Source organism: Salmo salar, chromosome 04, assembly GCF_965601325.2.
Source record: "Salmo salar chromosome 04, fSalSal1, whole genome shotgun sequence".
Classification (NCBI taxonomy): domain Eukaryota; kingdom Metazoa; phylum Chordata; class Actinopteri; order Salmoniformes; family Salmonidae; genus Salmo; species Salmo salar.
In genome coordinates, this window is record NC_138294.1 from 82356506 (window position 1) to 82377094 (window position 20589).

Here is a 20589-nt window from a genome sequence, read left to right on the forward strand (position 1 = left end):
TTGGGTAGTGAGATGTGGAACAGGAGCCAGAGACAGAGACAGAGCGGTAACTGCAATGAGAGGATAAACGGTGTCAGGCAGGGAAACAGGCACTGCAGAGTAACAGGATCTTGACTAATTATGAACTGACTGAGCAGAGATTACGATCTGGCACAGTGGAAGTGGCAGGACTGAGTATTTGCAGAAGTTTTGATTATGGAACAGGTTGCAGCTGGTAGGGATCTGCTTTGACTCCAGCACACCTGTCTCCAACCACACAATCACACAGAGAGGGAGAGGGAGTGCACAGGGGGAGTAACTGCAGGTCAAGAAGACACCAGATGAACACCAGAGGGTGTAGCAGGAGCAGATGTGACATGTATAAATGTGCCCTTTGTTTCCCCATTGGGCTGTCGATTATTGTTCCCATGTCTGTTGGTCGTATGAGTACCTATGCTTTGTCTCAGCCTGTGCTGCGTGTTTTGTGCTTTATGTATTACGAATCTCATCCCGTGTCGTTCTACGAGGTTTACCCTCGCTCTTTTGTTTGGGTACATCCCAATGTTTTGTATACGTGTTTGTTTTGGGTGTATTAAAAATCCAGGTGATGTATTCCTGCACCTGTCTCCAAATCCTTTACACCAGCATGACAACAGGATACATCTGCACTGAGCTAAAGGGTAGAGCTGCTGCTTTCAAGGAGTGGGACTTTAACCTGGACGCTCATAAGAAATCCTGCTATTCCCTCAGACGAACCATCAAACAGGCAAAGCATAAATACAGTACTACTACACCGGCTCCAATGTTCGTCGGATGTGGCAGGGCTTGTAAACTATTAAGGACTACAAAGGGAAGCACAGCCGCGAGTTGCCAAGTGACACAAGCCTACCAGACAAGCTAAATGACTTCTACGCACGTTTCGAGGAGAGCAACACAGAAATATGCATGAGAGCATCAGCTGTTCCGGACGACTTTGTGATCACACTCGCCGTAGCCGGTGTGAGTAAGACCTTTAAACAGTTCACCATTCACAAGGCCGCAGGGCCAGACAGATTGCCAGGACGTGTACTCAGAGTTTGCGCTGACCAACTGGCAAGTGTCTTCACTGACATTTTCAACCTGTCTCTGGCCGAGTCTGTTATACCTACATGTTTCAAGCAGACCACCATAGTCCCTGTGGCCAAGAATATCAAGGTAACCTGCCTAAATGACTTCCGACCCGTAGCACTCATGTCTGTAGCCATGAAGTGATTTGAAAGGCTAGTCATGGCTCACATCAACACCATCATCCCAGAAACCCTAGACCCACTCCAATTTGCATACCGTCCCAACAGATCCACAGATGACACAATCTCTATTGCATTCAACACTACCCTTTCCCACCTGTACAAAAGGAACACCTATGTGAGAATGCTGTTCATTGACTATGGCTCAGCGTTCAACACCATAGTGCCCTCAAAGCTCGTCACTAAGCTAAGGACCCTGGGACTAAACACCTCCCTCTGCAACTGGATCCTGGACTTCCTGATGGGCCACCCCCAGGTGGTAAGGGTAGGTAACAGCACATCTGCCATGCTGATCCACAACACGGGGGCCCCTCAGGGGTGAGTACTTAGTCCCCTCCTGTACTCCCTGTTCAACCATGACTGCATGGCCAAGCACGACTCCAACACCATCATTAAGTTTGCCAACGACACAACGGTGGTAGGCCTGATCACCGACAACAATGAGACAGACCATAGGGAGGAGGTCAGAGACCTGGCTGGGTTGTGCCAGAACAACAACCTCTCCCTCAAGGTCATCAAGACAAAGGAGATGATCATGGACTAAAGGAAAAGGAGGACAGAGCATGCCCCCATTCTCATCAACAGGGCTGTAGTGGATCAGGTTGAGAGTTTCAAGTTCCTTGGTGTCCACATCACCAACAAACTGTCATGGTCGAAACACACCAAGACAGTCGTGAATCAAATCAAATCAAATCAAATGTATTTATAAAGCCCTTCTTACATCAGCTGATATCTCAAAGTGCTATACAGAAACCCAGAAACCTGATCAAATCAAATCAAATGTATTTATAAAGCCCTTCTTACATCAGCTGATATCTCAAAGTGCTATACAGAAACCCCAAACAGCAAGCAATGCAGGTGTAGAAGCACCTGATCTTAATGAGTGCTTGTTGTCTTTGAAATGGGGTCTGTTTGAATTGTCTAAAACAGCTTTGTATACATAAAAAAATATGACACGCTAGCTCGATCCTGATGGCGCAGTTCTCAGAACCTCTGAGCAATTTAAAAATAAATGTTCCCAGAACAGGCAAAATGTTCACTTATGTTCTCAGAACGTTTTCAAAACTTTAGGTTTTACTAGTCAGGAAATTGATGTACTCATTCCCAGAAGTAATGGGAAACCAAAAATATACTTTCCCACAACTTCCAAGGAACCAAATATGCTAGCCGGGCTTGTACCTGAGTTCCTCCCTGCCTGCCTGCCTGCCTGCCTGCCTGCCTGCCTGCCTGCCTGCCTGCCTGCCTGCCTGCCTGCCTGCCTGCCTGCCTGCCTGCCTGCCTGCCTGCCTGCTTGCACAGGCCTGAGTCCAAAAGCTGTTGTTCATTTTTATTCTAGCGTGGCCCTGTTTTCCTCTTGTTGCTGAACATTGAGCCCCTATCCAGATGATAAGGACGTCTCATCAACCCCAGTCTCACTGGCACGCCACACTGCTCCACTCAGCTATGCTATGCAGGCTATCTCTGACACACACAACCAATCTCTCTACCTATCTCAGAGTCTCTCACAATATATATCTGATCCTATTCAAACATGGCTGCCTCTTTCTTTCTCTAGGATGTAGAAACAGTAATCAGCCATCCCATACAAGTCCCTCCATACCCCATACAAGTCCCTCCATACCCCATACAAGTCCCTCCATACCCCATACAAGTCCCTCCATACCCCATACAAGTCCCTCCATACCCCATACAAGTCCCTCCATACCCCATACAAGTCCCTCCATACCCCATACAATTCCCTCCATACCCCATACAAGTCCCTCCATACCCCATACAAGTAAAAAGCAATCTCAAAGAAATTCTAAAAGAAGAGGAAACATGTGCATGCACTGACACACACGCCCCCACACACACACACACACACACACACACACACACACACACACACACACACACACACACACACACACACACACACACACACACACACACACACACCCACACACACACACACACACACACACACACACACTGCACTGGTCGGCCTCAGCCTGCAGGATGCGGGGTCAGCTTATCTCTCATGCAGATCTATCTCCAGCCCTTCGTCTGTCCAGGAGGGCCAGCCCGTCTTAGTCCACTCCCAGTCCACTGATATCTCCTCAGAGGCCCTGCGAGGAGTCGGCAAACAAGCCCAGAAATCCCTCTCCCAGAGCCTGCCTCTCTGGCTGTACAGCTGCACTACCGCTCCGCTTAAGCTTGGCTTAGCAGATTTCAGCAGAGAAAATAACAGAAAATGCTTGTTTTATCTGACAAGCCCTCCATCCCACCTGTCCCTCTGACTGGGAGACACATTCTGGAGCTCTATTTTTTATCTCACTGAAAGCCAGTTGACCGCATAGCAAGGCGATTATGCATTGTACAATCTATTCTGTGTCTGCTACGTTAAAATACATTTTAAACATTATTATCATCACCATCTGTGACAATCAGAACACCTTTCAGAAGTTGGTCAACTGACAAACTCCTTGTGTTGAGTGAAACTATTTTGAAAGGGTTATACAGTGAGGGAAAAAAGTATTTGATCCCCTGCTGATTTTGTACGTGCCCACTGACAAAGAAATGATCAGTCTATAGTTTTAATGGTAGGTTTATTTGAACAGTGAGAGACAGAATAACAACAAAAAAATCCAGAAAAAAATCCATGTCAAAAATGTTATAAATTGATTTGCATTTTAATGAGGGAAATAAGTATTTGACCCCCTCTTAATCAGAAAGATGTTTCAGACGTTTCTTGTAGTTGGCCATCAGGTTTGCACACATCTCAGGAGGGATTTTGTCCCAGTCCTCTTTGCAGATCTTCTCCAAGTCATTAAGGTTTCGAGGCTGACGTTTGGCAACTTGAACCTTCAGCTCCCTCCACAGATTTTCTATAGGATTAAGGTCTGGAGACTGGCTAGGCCACTCCAGGACCTTAATGTGCTTCTTCTTGAGCCACTCCTTTGTTGCCTTGGCCGTGTGTTTTGGGTCATTGTCATGCTGGAATACCCATCCACGACCCATTTTCAATGCCCTGGCTGAGGGAAGGAGGTTCTCACCCAAGATTTGACGGTACATGGCCCCGTCCATCGTCCCTTTGATGCGGTGAAGTTGTCCTGTCCCCTTAGCAGAAAAACACCCCCAAAGCATAATGTTTCCACCTCCATGTTTGACGGTGGGGATGGTGTTCTTGGGGTCATAGGCAGCATTCCTCCTCCTCCAAACACAGCGAGTTGAGTTGATGACAAAGAGCTCCATTTTGGTCTCATCTGACCACAACACTTTCACCCAGTTGCCCTCTGAATCATTCAGATGTTCATTGGCAAACTTCAGACGGGCATGTACATGTGCTTCCTTGAGCGGGGGGACCTTGCGGGCGCTGCAGGATTTCAGTCCTTCACGGCGTAGTGTGTTACCAATTGTTTTCTTGGTGACTATGGTCCCAGCTGCCTTGAGATCATTGACAAGATCCTCCTGTGTAGTTCTGGGCTGATTCCTCACCGTTCTCATGATCATTCCAACTCCACGAGGTGAGATCTTGCATGGAGCCCCAGGCCGAGGGAGATTGACAGTTCTTTTGTGTTTCTTCCATTTGCGAATAATCGCACCAAATGTTGTCACCTTCTCACCAAGCTGCTTGGCAATGGTCTTGTAGCCCATTCCAGCCTTGTGTAGGTCTACAATCTTGTCCCTGACATCCTTGGAGAGCTCTTTGGTCTTGGCCATGGTGGAGAGTTTGGAATCTGATTGATTGATTGCTTCTGTGGACAGGTGTCTTTTATACAGGTAACAAGCTGAGATTAGGAGCACTCCCTCTAAGAGTGTGCTCCTAATCTCAACTCGTTACCTGTATAACCTAATCTCAGCTCGTTACCTGTATAAAAGACATCTGGGAGCCAGAAATCTTTCTGATTGAGAGGGGGTCAAATACTTATTTCCCTCATTAAAATGCAAATCAATTTATAACATTTTTGACATGTGTTTATCTGGATTTTTTGTTGTTATTATTCTGTCTCTCACTGTTCAAATAAACCTACCATTAAAATTATAGACTGATCATTTCTTTGTCAGTGGGCAAACGTACAAAATCAGCAGGGGATCAAATACTTTTTTCCCTCACTGTACTATGTTATCATTTTTTGTCAAATTATACAGATAAAAACTTGGGCAGGAGGAATTGAAAACAGGCCAGAGTCTGAAAATAACTAAGGAGAAAAAAAAGTCCCTTCCTTTTCCTTTAAGGCTTGCCTGCCTGCAAGAGCCCTCGAGTAATGTGGACAGTGTGCTTGAACCAGTTGTCTTATAAATCAAACACAGAGACCATGCAGTGTTGTTAAAGGAAAAATTCCACCCAAAAACTATCTTTTGGTATTTGTTTCATTAGTCCATTGTTGAAAATAGTCCCTAGCATTTTTTGCATGTCAGAAATCAATTTTTCAAGGTATATAACTTTCAGGATTCAGAAATCCTCCCTGTGTGATGCATTTTGCATCATTTGATATGAAAGTTATATATCTTGAAAACTTGATTGGTGACAAGCAAAACATTTTGGGACTATGTCAACAATTGACGAATGAAACAAATACCGAAATATAGTTTTTGTGTGGAGTTTTCCTTTAAAGCCCCTCTATAGAAGTAAAGGTTTTTTATCATGGATCCACTCATTCAAAGAGAGGATTCTGCTCTGCACTAGTGTTCTTCAGAACTGAAAGCTCCAGCTGAAAGCTCCAACACATGGAAGGTGAAGGTGTGGAAGGCCTGTGTATCATGCAGCTAAAAGCTCAATGGACATTGAGTCCACACATCACACAACACTGGTGAGAACAGCTAGCCTCCACCCCCACACTGAAACAATGGCACACTTCAAAAGCCCGATTTGTTTCGATATTCCTATTACGGAGGGAATCATTATAGGAACTCTCTGCTCTTTGAGAGGAGAGGATACCACCTAAAAACTGAAAGAAAAGAAAGAAAGAAAGAAAGAAAGAAAGAAAGAAAGAAAGAAAGAAAGAAAGAAAGAAAGAAAGAAAGAAAGAAAGAAAGAAAGAAAGAAAGAGTCCTTCGGTATCCTGGGCAACATGTGTAACGTTGTAAAAAAAAAATAAAATACATCCAAGATGTCTGCAAGAGATTTACCAGAAATAGGCCAGATCCTCCTGACTGTTGTTTTGTCGTTCATGTTGAGAATGACAGGAAGAGGAAAGAGAAGAGGAAGGGGTAATGATGGGCAGAAGAATAGGTAAACCCATGGATAGACGTGGGCGTTACGCCTGCATATGTACTGTATCCCACCTTAAATAGACACGTTCCATGATGATATCAGAGGAAATTAAAAAGCTATCCACTGCATTAAAGATACAACAGGAAAGTGATTACTTAACTATGTGTTTTTCCTCAGTTTACTGCAAAATCACAGCTTTCCAATCTAGGGAGTCTGCTCCTTAAATCAGGCTCCTTTCATTAATGATTATTGAATAAATACCACATTTCCATTTTGGCTGCTTGAGCTCAACCTAATGCCATAGAAAAACAGAGTAAGGATGAATGACTGTATTCTTCTATCCAACCCACCTCCTTCCTGCCAAGTGGGTTTATACCAGGAAGCAAGACTGACCAGAGGTGAGCTTCCCTTTGTGAATCATATTTAATGGCTTTTGCCCATCTCAAATCCTGGAAAACCCGTGCAAAGTCATAACTTTGGTTTGATATTGTTATCATATTGTATGACACTCACACACACACACCAGTGGAGGCTGGTGGGAGGAGCTATAGGAGGACGGGGCTCATTGTAATGGCTGGAGTGGAATAAATGGAACGGAGTCAAACAAGTGGTTTACATATGTTAGATGTGTTTGATACCGTTCCATTTATTCCATTCCAACCATTACAATGAGCCCGTCCTCCTATAACTCCTCCCATCAGCATCCACTGACAGGGGGTCTGTTTGTGTGCCTATGTCTCTACGAGGATATTTTTGACCATCATTGGCATGAGTGAGCACTAAGCAGGATGTGTGATGTCAGAGCTGAGACGAAAGGAGGTTCCGGTCATAGCAGCAAGGTACTACGCATGTGATATGGAACCACAATGATTGAGAGTTCTCACGGATCTGACCCATAACGGAAATGCTGCATCCATAACTCCCACACAGCATGAGACCGGCATGACGGACAGACTCATTATTTTACGTCAGCCATACTTGGAGGACAACATCCCACAGGATCTTCATATGCAACTCTACCAGTGTATTTCACTTACAGTAAGTCATTCTATTAAGGCGAAGAGAGGAATGCTTACACAATGGATACGTCTCAAACGTATGGGCTCTGGTCAAAAGTAGTGCACTACATAGGGAATAGGGTGTAATTTGGGACACAGTAAATAGCTTTTATCAGGTAGGTCAAGAATCCTAAATACCTGGCATGAACAAATTTAGAATCCAATAGATCCAATAGCTAATTTAGCTGTCTCACAGAGAGCCATGCAGATGGAGAGTCTCTAACACCATTTTAACTTTAAAATGTATGTCAAACAAAAACCAATGATTGCAAAGTTAAACAAACTCTATTCACAATGACTACTTTTAACAATAACATTTTAAAAATAAAAATAAAAACATTTATTTGAAGAACAGTGCAGATACAAAGTTTGGTAACAGACCGTCCGCACGAACAGCACAAACCGTCATTCTGTTACCAAACTTCGCATCTGCACTGTTCTTCAAGTAAATGTGTTTTGGTAAATTTTCTGTGGAAATGTTTAAAAGTAGTCCTTCTGCATAGAGTTTGCTTAACTTTGCAATCATTTGTTTTTGTTTGACATATATTTTAAAGTGAAAAAATCTGAGTCTCAGTGTCACTCTGTTACCGTGGAATTACTAAAAATGCAATGCTATAATTAGCTCCAACAAACGGTTCTGTTAATACAAACTGTATTATCTCACAAATACCTCTTATGAAAAAGTTGTAAAGTTGTTTAATAATATTTTCGTCATTATTACAGCATTACGTATCTCATTTTTATGCTAGCTATCTAATATTGTTAGCTACATTTTCACCTGTTATTGTTAGCTGGCCATTCATGTTTATTATTATTTCAAAGCCACATCTAGTATGGATACATTGACAATTAATTGGATAATCACAGCTGAGTGACATGGCACAGAATTGCAAACATTGTTAATCTCCAATCAACATTGAAGAACCTTAAACTGAGGAACTGTCTCTCTCACCGTCTCTTGACTAGGAGTACAATCTCCACTTACTCAATCAGTGTATAGATTCCAGAGGCATCAACCTTTAATTCATGGTCCTTCAGAGTTTGATTGAGTAAAACACCTGAAGGTATGGATCCAACACATACAGACGCACCTGACCCATCCATGCATCCCCGTTCACAGAGAAAGACATCCCCCAGATCGCCTGGGTGATTATGCTGTTGAATATCTCCCTCATCAGGAACAACGCCTAACCACAACTCAGGCAACCCCCCTCACTATGACGAAGGAGTAGTCGAGCAGACATCCAATCAGAAAGGAGTGCTACAGCTCCAGATATAGTGACCGCTCATCGGTGAGCCGCTTCCCAGGCCTATATGACCTCCAAGCAGCTATGTTGGAGGAAATCATGGAGTTTAATGACCAACAACGTTGACATAGAGTGTCGACGCACAGCAGCCGAAGCCAGAGAAGCTCAGCGACAACAAGAAAAATCTCAGCGTCGACAGGAGGAAGCTCACCGTGCCCGAGAAGCAATAGCTAAACAACTGAACAGGCAGCGGCATCTACAGAAGGTAGCTAATGAGCTAGAGCTAGCCAAGCTTGTCACATCTTTTCTCAAAGAAAATAATGGTGTTGATGCAGCCAGAACCCAGATAACTCAGTCAGACCAGAGGAGCCCCTCACCAGCACTGTCTGATGAATCATTTGAATATGTCCCACTGACACAACCACAACACGCCAACCTAGGAGAAAGAGGCAGAGCCTATAAAGACTTACATTATCTTCTCCCTGGCACTCATCACCATCTCCAGTGCTTTATGTACCCAGTTCCAGGTCCCGTGGTTCTGCACCTAATTCCAGCTCCTGCGGTTCTGCACTCATCTCCAGTAGTTCCACACCCTTCTCCAGTTCCTGTGGTTCCGCACCCTGCTCCAGCTCCTGTGGTTCCGCACCCTGCTCCAGCTCCTGTGGTTCCGCACCCAGCTACAGCTCCTGTGGTTCCGCACCCAGCTACAGCTCCTGTGGTTCCGCACCCTGCTCCAGCTCCTGTGGTTCTGCACCCTGCTCCAGCTCCCGTGGTTCCGCTCCCCGCTCCAGCTCCCGTGGTTCTGCACCCTGCTACAGCGCCTGTGGTTCCGCACCCAGCTACAGCTCCTGTGGTTCTGCACCCAGCTCCAGCTCCTGTGGTTCTGCACCCTGCTCCAGCTCCTGTGGTTCTGCACCCTGCTACAGCTCCCGTGGTTCCGCACCCAGCTCCAGCTCCTATGGTTCCGTACCCTGTTACAGCTCCTGTGGTTCCGCACCCTGCTACAGCTCCTGTGGTTCCGCACCCAGCTACAGCTCCTGTGGTTCCGCACCCTGCTTCAGCTCCTGTGGTTCCGCACCCTGCTACAGCTCCTGTGGTTCCGCACCCAGCTACAGCTCCTGTGGTTCCGCACCCTGCTACAGCTCCTGTGGTTCCGCACCCTGCTTCAGCTCCTGTGGTTCCGCACCCTGCTTCAGCTCCTGTGGTACCACACCCAGCTCCAGAAACCTATGGCTCCATACCCCGGACCAGCACCTGCGGCTCCATACCCCGGACCAGCACATGTGGCTCCATTACCTAGACCAGCATCCGCAGCTCCACAAGCTGCACCACGATTTACACCACACCCTGTTCCAGGTGAACCGTACTTACCTGTGGGACAAAGTATGCCTTATTCAGCTCCAACATCATCAAGGTTCCATCCAGGCTTAAGTGTGCTCTAACCCAATACAGCAGCACCATATCCTGCCCCCGGACAGATGGCACCCTACCCGTAGCCTGCTCCGCCACCTGGCATGGATCAGCTGATTGCCTTATCATACGGCATGCCGAAGCCGTCGTTGCCCTACTTTGGGAGCGGTAGAGAGAGGGACTTTGCCCTCTTCAAGATGGCCCTAGATTACCTGATGAGCAGTCACAGACACCTAAACGAGCGGTATAAATATCAAGTGCTCCTGGCCCACCTGAAACTACAGACTGCAGTCCAGCTCGCTAAGGTCTATATGCACAATCCGAGACCTTACACTGCTGCCTTACAAGCCCTGCAGGACGAGTACGTCAGCCCCGCAAACTCGTCCAGTGTGAGCTATCCACCATCCTAAACTCCCCCACCGTCAGGTTCGGAGATGCAGAAACCTTCAACACCTTTGCCCTGTCTATCCACTCACTGGTAGGCATGCTCAGGACCCTTGAGGGGCAGAATGGCTATGAGCTCAGATGTGGATCCCACGTCGTCCGGCTCTTGAGCAAGATGCCACAGGGCTACTGGGATAAATTCATTGAGTATTGCTTCGATCGCGGCATCCTAAGGACTGGCAACGAGCAAACATACACCCTACACGACTTGACAGCCTGGTTGCAGAAGAAGTCCCAGGCTAAGCACATATCAAGCAGAGCCACTGCCCTCTATCAATGTGATATGCCTAAGCCATTCAAGAAAGACCACCATGTCTTCACGAGACAGAAGGAGAAATCTGCTTCAAGATCCAAACCCCAAGGAGCCTGCTCAATCCAAGGAGAAATCCAAACCCAAGCCATACTCTCTCCACTGTGACAATAAAGAACTGTTTTTCAACTCATGTGAAGAGTTCAAGAAGCTGAACACAGGACAGATCGTCAAGTGGATAAAGGATGGGAAAAGGTGTTGGAAGTGCGGACGATTCCACAAAGCTGATGCTTTCACCCTCAGACAACCTTGCAAGACATGTAAAGAGCAGCACCTAATGATCCTTCATAATGCCATACAGGAAAACCAGAAAAACATTCTCATGGTGAGTGTCCCTACGACCAAGATGTACCTGGACAGACCCAATCAATCGGCAAAGTAATGTTGGAGGTCGTTAAAGTCTTACTTCACAATGGAGACCGAGCTCTAAAGTCATAAGCCATGCTTGACGATGGCTCAGAGCGTAGCATTGTCCTGCCACAGGCTGTTCAACAACTAAACCTTACTTCTGAGCCTGAGACCCTCACCTTCAGGACAGTTCCACAAGACATTGTGCAACTGTAAGGTGCCTCAGTTACCTTTGATATGTTCCTCCTGCTCAAACCTTTCAAGAAGTATCGGATATGTCAAGCATTCACCACAGACAACCTAGGGCTTTCCGAACACTTCTGCCTAGTAGCAGCTCTCGAAAGGCGATACAACCACCTCCATAAGCTGCCTTTTCCACCGGTGGACCAAGCTCAACCTCTGCTGCTGATTGGTTCAGACATGCCTCACCTCCTGATACCCATACAGCCAGTGTGTCTTGGCCCGCCTTGTGGACTTATTGCTGTCCACACCGATCTCAGCTGGTCCCTGTAAGGCCCAACTAGCTCTGTTCACACAGCACCAGCTGAACAACAGTGCCTGCTTACGACTACCGTTTTACCTTCCGCTGAGATCTTCGGAAACTTGGAGCGATTTTGGCAGATCAATACCCACCCTATGTGAGTGAGAAGCTGGTGACTCGCTCGAAAACAAGACCAGCAAGCCATGATGCTACTCCAGACATCCACCTTTAGGGTAGATGTTGATATTGTTTAGTCCTAAGCTACACCCCTGCATCATCGAGTCAACGATGCAACTCTCCCCGCTCCAAAGGAAGCTGTACTGCCAAGCCTTCAAGCACGGAGCGAAGACTCGCCAAACACCAAAAATGTGCTGAGGTGTACTGCCAGGAGATCAAGAAGCTGCAGACAGCAGGGTCCGTGTCACTGGCGCCACCCTAGGTAGCTGAAGAATCTACTGGTATTGTTAGCTGGTTAGTCTGATGTTTCTAGCTACTTCTATTTTTCTTTCAGTCGTTGGATTATTATAACAGATGAGAGCTGTATTTCTTGTTTTGTTATTGGTAAATTAAAATATACCTTATATTAGTATTGATGCCATTGTATTCATGTTTGTTATTATTTCCATACCACATCTTGTATGGATAAATGGACAGTTAATTGGATAATCGCAGCTGATTGACATGGCATAGAATTGCAAACATTTTTTATCTTCTATCAACATTAAATAACCTAAACTGAGGAACTGTCTCTCTAATAGGAGTACAATCTCCACAACTACACCTACCCAATCAGTGTAAAGGTTCCAGAGGCATCTACCTCTAATTCACTCACATAGGCCTCCACCCCAGTAGGGCCATTTGTGTTCTGTCGTACTCCGAAGAAATAGCTAGCAGCTAAAATTGCTCTCTGAAGAATGTCCAAGGGAGAGGTGCAGGAATCAACCACCAGGTGCTATAGAGGAGAGGTTTCAATCCATTAGAACATGTCTATCCAGTACAAATCATCCATTAAAACAGTTGCAGATAGGCTCTGCATGTGAGAGGCCCACCACAGGCATGCTAGACACACCATGGAGAATTATCTGGCCTACCTCCATCCACCCCCTCCCTCTTTCTCTCTCTCTCTCTCCATCTTTCTGTCTCTCTCTCTTTCTCTATCCCTCTTTCTCTCTCGCTCCCTCTCTCACTGTCTCTTTCTCCCTCTATCTCTCCCTCTCTCTCTGTCTCTCATTTTCTTTCTCTTGCTTGAGCAGATGGAAAGCAGTGTGTTTAATTACAGTGGAATCAGCTGGAATCAGCTTGTTTCCGTTCCTGACAGCCGGAGGTAAAAGGAAAAGTATCAACACACAACTGTCAACAATGCGCCTCTGTTTTCATAATGAGAGACTAAAGAGGAGGAGAAGAGGAGAAGACCGGGATTTACGGAGGAGTGTTTGTACAATTTATAGTAGATTTGTCTGCCATCGTGACAGGGGCCTGTCAAAGTGCTTTATGGTGGCGGGATCTTGGCTGCAGTCTGGCTGGGGGAGTCCCAGAGGAAGCTATTGCTTGTTCAGTTTACGGTGAATGGTTCCCTTTCTGCTCCTGCCACGGCCCCGGAGGCTAGAGGCCAGGGTGCAGGGCTCTTTCTTTGTGTGTGCGTGCGTGAGAGAGCGAGAGAGGCCTGCCTGACCAGCCTGCATGGGATGTGTCTCGTTGTCCAGTGAACATATCATAGCCTTTAACACATGGAACAGCACAGCCAACAGCAGGGGGCACACTTAACTACAGCCATTTGGCTCAGCTGCTTCAGCTCACCACCCAGCGTGCACTGGTCAATCATTCAGGATATACTGTAATGATTACTTCCTGTTTTATTGAATATAAACTCAGAGTCAAGAGAAAGTGTCACATTTTAGTATAATTACTTTGTATGGCTATTATGCATGACTGACAATAGACACTCTCCGGACAGCAGAATACTCTGTGTATGTAACTGTAGATACATTTAAACCTTGAGCAGAGGTCAAATGTCAAGATAAGAAATTATTGCAATCGAGTTACTTTATGGTAGTGATTGGTTACCATAGTCAGTCTCTCTGCCTCTTGCTGCTTGCGGAATAAAAGTGATGGATTACTTTTACGTACAGTGCCTTCTGAAAGTATTCAGACCCCTTGACTTTTTCCAAATTTTGATACAATACAGCCTTATAAAATTGATTAAATTGATCCCCCATAATGATAAAGCAAAAACAGGTTTTCATAAATGTTTTATCATTTATTTTAAAAAACGGAAATATCACATTTACATAAGTATTCAGACCCTTTACTCAGTACTTTGTTGAAGCACCTGTGCCAGTGATTACAACATCAAGTCTTCTTGGATATGACGCTACAAGCTTGGCATACCTGTATTTTTTCATCAAGGATCTCTGTACCTTGCTCCGTTCATCTTTGCCTTGATCCTGACTAGTCTCCCAGTCCCTGCTGCTGAAAAACATCCCCACAGCATAATGCTACCACCACCATGCTTCACCGTAGGGATGGTGCCAGGTTTCCTCCAGACTTCACGCTTGGCATTCAGGCCAAAGAGTTCAATCTTGGTTTCATCAGACCAGAGAATCTTGTTTTTCATGGTCTGAGAGTCCTTTAGGTGCCTTTTGGCAAACTCCAAGCAGGCTGTCATGTGCCTTTTACTGAGGAGTGGCTTTCGTCTGGCCACTCTACCATAAATATCTGATTGGTGGAGTGCTGCAGAGATGGTTGTCCTTCTGGAAGGTTCTCCCATCTCCAGAGTAACTCTAGAGCTCTGTCAGAGTGACCATCGGGTTCTTGGTCACCTCCTTGACCAAGGCCCTTCTCCCCCAATTGCTAAGTTTGGCCAGGCGGCCAGCTCTAGGAAGAGTCTTGGTGGTTCCAAACTTCTTCCATTTAAGAATGATGGAGGCTACTGTGTTCTTGGGGACCTTCAATGCTGCAGAAATTATTTGGTACCCTTCCCCAGATCTGTGCCTGGACACAATCCTGTTTCGGAGCTCTATGGACAATTCATTTGACCTCATGGCTTGGTTTTGACTCTGACATGCACTGTCAACTGTGGGACCTAATATAGACAGGTGTGTGCCTTTCCAAATCATGTCAAATCAATTGAATTTACCACAGGTGGACTCCAATCAAGTTGTAGAAACATCTCAAGGATGATCAATGAAAATAGGATGCACCTGAGCTCAATTTCGGGTCTCATAGCAAAGGGTCTGAATACTTAATAAGGTATTTCTGTTTTTATTTTTAATACATTTGCAGAAATGTCTAAAAACATGTATTCACTTTGTCATTATGGGGTATTGGGTGTAAATTGCTGAGGATTTTTTAAAATCCATTTTAGGATAAGGCTGTAACGTAAGAAAATGTGGAATATGTCAAGGGGTCTGAATACTGATCGGACTAGATTTGAATGTAAGGGAGGAATGTTACTATTTGCTGTTAACAAAAATAAGTTAAGAAAATTAAAATATCATCATGTGATGTAACTTATGTCCAGGGTTGTAACCAGGGTTTTGAGTTTTAGTGAGGTCTGATTTTTAAAAAAAAGTTGAATGTCATATGCTGCATTTCTATACAATAATTAAAAAAAAATGTAAAATGCTATTTGGAGAACAGCAAAAACAACCAAAAATGCCCCCAGTCATTATCACCTTGGCTGCTGTAGGTTCATTCACCTCAGTCGAACTACAAACACATAGCTTATTAGCCATACAATTGTAATGTTATAACCCTGAAAGGGGGGAAATATGAGAAATAATTCACACTGACACGTAGCATCAGCGGCTAATAAAAAGGTATGATATTTTTTTAAATGCATTGTTTACATTTTGATTGCATTTTAATGCAGGCCTATAGGGAAGACAGGCCATGTGGAGATGTTCATATTGAAACCCTGGGTTCTCCCCTGAATTTTTCAACAAGGTGGCGCTGCTGTGTATGGCGGGGATAGCCTGTAGGCCTTTGGAGATGTTTGAGTTTTTGAACACATAACATTTTCTGCAATCTAAAAAGAGGCACAGACAGTCCACAAGGTGGCACCGCGCCCTTCTTACATTATTTCGGGAGAACCCTGAAACATATACAAGTTCCTATGATGTTTGATAAGATTAGTACAGATTTTCTCAAGGGACCCCACATGGGTCCCCGACCCCAAGTTTGGGAACCACTATATAAACCTCTCTCTGCTTACTTTTCTCTTTTCTCTCTCTGTCTCCTCTACTTCCTCCTGCATGCATTGCAGCCTGCCTCAGCCTCACCACTGAGCGCCACATCACTGTCTGTCTCAGTAGCCTACTCTCTGTAAAGCAAAGTTATTATGAGAACTTAGAAGCATATAGGCTCCATTTAACGTTAGCCCCTTACTTCCTCCTTCAAGCTGGCTAAGTAATACTAGCCAGAGCCCTTCCTTTATTGTGTATGTTTGTCCCTTTTGAAGGTTTAATAAATCCTTAATTCAGCCAAGAAATCCATATTTCCATTGTTGGAATACTTAACAGACTGAACAGTCATGCACCAATGAGATGAATTAGTTGCCATTCAGCCTCATCTAGCCTTGGTATGGAATAACTCATAACTGACAGAGAAAGAACCAGTGGAGGCAGCAACAGAGAGGCAGCAACAGAGAGACAGCAACAGAGAGGCAGCAACAGAGAGGCAGCAACAGAGAGGCAGCAACAGAGAGGCAGCAACATAGAGGCAGCAACAGAGAGGCAGCAACAGAGAGGCAGCAACAGAGAGGCAGCAACATAGAGGCAGCAACAGAGAGGCAGCAACAGAGAGGCAGCAACAGAGAGGCAGCAACAAGCAGGTAGCAGGTAGAGGGGGGCCAGGTAAGACTGGGCCAGGCGCGTCCAGTTGTCAGGCCAGGGTATTCTCAGTCGCGGTCCAAGAGCCTCAGGCCCTCCAGAAGGGAAGACAGAGAAAGAGAAAAGATGAGGGTTTGTGAGAGCATGGCTAACATAGTACACCACATGCACTGGGGGTAGATAATAATCAACTGTGGACACTGACTAATACACACACCTTTTTGACCTCGCTGTGATACTGTACTTATGTTACTTTTCTGAGTACATATTATTTTTAGTTTTTTTTTACTTAATTAACCGTTATTTAACTAGGCAAGTCAGTTAAGAACTTAAGAACAAATTCTTATTTACAATGACGGCCGAACAAACCCGGACGACGCTGGGCCAATTGTGCGCCGCCCTATGGGACTCCCAATCACGGCCGGATGTGATGCAGCCTGGATTCAGGTAGCGTTCAATCTCTTGTTGAGTAAAATAAGGAGTCTATTGCTTCAGTCCTTGTTTAGTTTTCACTTCTTGTTACCTGGTAGGAGAATAAGGTGAGAAAACAGTCCATGTCAGCCTGGCCCGTCATTTTAAAGATACGCCGTTTATTTAAATCTATAGTTGAGTAAAATAAGGAGTTTTGTTCTGTTCACAAAATAATCCAGGAAATTGGGCTAAACAGCTCCACACTCAGGCAGAAAAGTGAATGCTCTATTCTCAGCAAGACCCATATTTTCAAAGAAAACACAATTTAATTATATCTCTATTTGAGTAAAATAAGTCGTTTCGTTATGGTCACAAGAACATTCTAACAATTCAGGTAAAGTGCGCCACTGTGAATGTTCTATCATAAAGTGAGAACAATTTGTTTTCCTGGCTGTTATATGGCTGCTACTTTGAAATATTATAACAGTAAATTAAAACGTGACATTCACTGCAATAAACCTGTCTCCAATATAATCAATTAGCTTACACAGACCCACCGCAGACCTTTGACAAATAAATCTCCTTGTAAAAAGGAGTCCCATGGTCTGTATTTTCACAAATCTCAATGTATTCCGAACACTGGTGGTAAGAACACCAGTAATTTAGGCAGTAAACGATGCCCCCCTCTGGTATGTTCAATTGAGAACTGTCTGAGACTCTGTTTCCCTGCTTACTACTCAAAGATATTTTACTTATTAAGTCAAAGACAAAATTAACTGCAAGACACTGGTCTCAAATACATTAGCATAACTAGGCTACACAGAACCAAGGCGGACCAATTGTAAAATGAGAGGCTTTACACATAGCCGCGGGAAGTAGGTGTGCTGAGGGTGCTGCAAATTGTGGTGTTCCTCAAGGTTCCGTTATAGGACCACTATTGTTTTCACTATATATTTCAGTTCACAGCTGTACATTTCAATGAAACATGGTGAAGCCCCAAAATTGCACTCCCTGGAAGCCTGTGTTTCAGACATAAGGAAGTGGATGGCGGCATTTTTTTAAATTTTAAACTCGGACAAAACTGAGATGCTAGTTCTAGGTCCCAAGAAACAAAGAGATCTTCTGTTGGATCTGACAATTCATCTTGATGGTTGTACAGTCGTTTCAAATAAAACTGTGAAGAACCTCGGCGTTACTCTGGACCCTGATCTCTCTTTTGACAAACATATCAAGACTGTTTCAACGACAGCTTTTTTCCATCTACGTAACATTGCAAAAATTTGAAACTTTCTGTCCAAAAAGGATGCAGAAAAATCTATCCATGCTTTTAGCACTTCTAGATTAGACTACTGCGATTCTCTACTTTCCAGCTACCTGGAAAAAGCACTAAATAAACTTCAGTTAGTGCTAAACACGGCTACTAGAATCTTGCTAGCCTCTCTACTCTGGCTTCCTGTTAAGGCAAGGGTTTTACTGCTAACCTACAAAGCATTACATGGGCTTGCTCCTACCTATCTTTTCGATTTGGTCCTGCCGCACATACCTGCACGTACGCTACGGTCACAAAATGCTGGCCTCCTTATTGTCCCTAGAATTTCTAAGCAAACAGCTGGAGGCAGGGCTTTCTCCTACAGAGCTCCATTTTTATGGAATGGTCTGCATATCCATATCCATGTGAAAGACGCAGACTCAGTCTCGACGTTTAAGTCTTTATTGAAGACTCATCTCTTCAATAGGCCCTATGATTGAGTATAGTCTGGCCCAGGGGTGTGAAGGTGAACTGAAAGGCACTGGAGGCGACAAACCGCCCTTGCTGTCTCTGCCTGGCCGGTTCCCCTCTCTCCACTGGGATTCTCTGCCTCAAACCCTATTACGGGGGCTGAGTCAGGTTGGCGCACCCTCGGGTTTGTGCCATGGGGGAGATATTAATGGGCTGTACTTGGCCTTGTCTCAGGGTAGTAAGTTGGTGGTTGAAGATATCCCTCTAGTGGTGTGGGGGCAGTACTTTGGCAAAGTGGGTGGGGTTATATCCTGCCTGTTTGGCCCTGTCCGGGGGTATCGTCGGACAGGGCCACAGTGTCTCCCGACCCCTTCTGTCTCAGCCTCCAGTATTTATGCTGCAATAGTTTATGTGTCAGGGGGCTAGGGTCAGTCTGTTATATCTGGAGTATTTCTCCTGTCTTAACCGGTGTCCGGATGCTCCCTCTAATTCCCTCTCTCTCTTTCTCTCTCTCTCTCCTTTTCTCTTCTCTTGGATGAACTGAGCTCTAGGACCATGCAACAGGACTACCTGGCCTGATGACTCCTTGCTGTCCTCAGTCCACCTGGTTATGCTGCTGCTCCAGTTTCAACTGTTCTGCCTGCGGCTATGGAACCCTGTCCTGTTCACCGGACGTGCTACCTTGTCCCGGACCTGCTGTTTCCGACTCTCTCTCTCTACCGCACCTGCTGTCTCTAACTCTGAATGATCGACTATGAAAAGCTAACTGACATTTACTCCTGAGGTGCTGACCTGTTGCACCCTCTACAACCACTGTGATTATTATTATTTGACCCTGCTGGTCATCTATGAACGTTTGAAAATCTTGGCCATGTACTGTTATAATCTCCACCCGGCACAGCCAGAAGAGGGCTGGCCACCCCTCAGAGCCTGGTTCCTCTCTAGGTTTCTTCCTAGGTTCTTACCTTTCTAGGGAGTTTTTCCTAGCCACTGTGCTTCTACATCTGCATTGCTTGCTGTTTGTGGTTTTAGGCTGTGTTTCTGTATAGCACTTTGTGACATCGGCTGATGTAAAAACAGCTTTATAAATACATTTGATTGATTGATTGCAGCAAACCCTGAAAAATATAAACAAATATTTAAAAAAATTGAAAAAAGTATTTTTCACAAAAGTAGTGCACTGGGCCTTTAATAGCCCTGTATTAGCGGACCGGTATAGCCGTCTGCAGCGGGGACAGGATCCCACCCTCAAACTACTTCCTGCGGCTATGGCTTTAAAACATGTTCCTGTCCAACATGCCTAGCTCTGACCACTGGGGCGTGGCTTACAGAGCGATATTTGAAATAAGCGCTCGTATCGTAATATTTAAAATACTTTTTTAAAATGTAACCATTATTTAACTAGTCAAGTCAGTTAAGAAGAAATTCTTATGTACTATGACGGCCTACCCCGGCCAAACCCGGACGACGCTGGGCCAATTGTGCGCCGCCCTATGGGACTCAATCACGGCCGGATGTGATTCAGCCTGATTATATATATTAGCGACTATTTACCAGTTGTGTCGTAGTGCACTCATTCTCCGAGAGTCGTTTTTTGTTTGGGGGATGTCTGTAAACACAGCAGGAGTCGCGGGACAGTTTTAAAATGGCCTTTTGTCCGGCATCTGTCAGCAGTATCTCTATACTAGTTCCCTATTGAGCCGACTGCGACCTTGGGTAGTTTGTTTCACATCTCAGTCCCTCGGTCTGTGCCCTGAATGAGAGAGTGGTGAATGTGATGCTAAAAAGGCAAATCGGGGAGCCAAATCCGGTGGACGCAGGAGAACATAATGAACAAACTACTGAGCGTCATTCCACTCATTTGCAAAG